The sequence below is a fragment of the Condylura cristata genome, unplaced genomic scaffold, assembly GCF_000260355.1.
Source record: "Condylura cristata isolate star-nosed mole 26May11 unplaced genomic scaffold, ConCri1.0 scaffold00038, whole genome shotgun sequence".
NCBI classification, from domain to species: domain Eukaryota; kingdom Metazoa; phylum Chordata; class Mammalia; order Eulipotyphla; family Talpidae; genus Condylura; species Condylura cristata.
Genome location: NW_004567139.1, coordinates 3,202,166 through 3,202,619, shown reverse-complemented (window position 1 = coordinate 3,202,619; position 454 = coordinate 3,202,166).

Here is a 454-nt window from a genome sequence, read left to right as displayed (position 1 = left end):
TCTGGAGAATCTTGTCCCAGATCGATCCACGGGCCAGGGGCTCGGGGACTCAGAAGGCGCCTGCGGACTCGTGCGCTCCCCGCGGAGTTTGGGGTGAGCCCCAAATGCCACGCGTTGGTGGATGTGCGAAGACCAGGTTGAGGCGCAGCGCAGGCCCCGGGTGCTGTGGGTCGCCGCGAAGCCTGGCCACAAGTGTGCCTCAGCTTCGTGAAGAATGGAGCGCAGCCTCGAAACCTGCGCAGGGCCCTCCCTCCTGGCGTGGTCAGTCCCTGGCCATCCCTGACACTGCGCGCCCACACCCTTACTGGTGTCACTGTTTCCCGACGTTAAATATTAATCGGGTGTGAAATGCCTCCCCCCCCCTACCCCGCACCTGCATTTTTAATGTCACCAAAACTGCTCTCCAGCTATCACTTTTGAATTCCTCCCGCCTTCCCTCATAATATTCACAAAG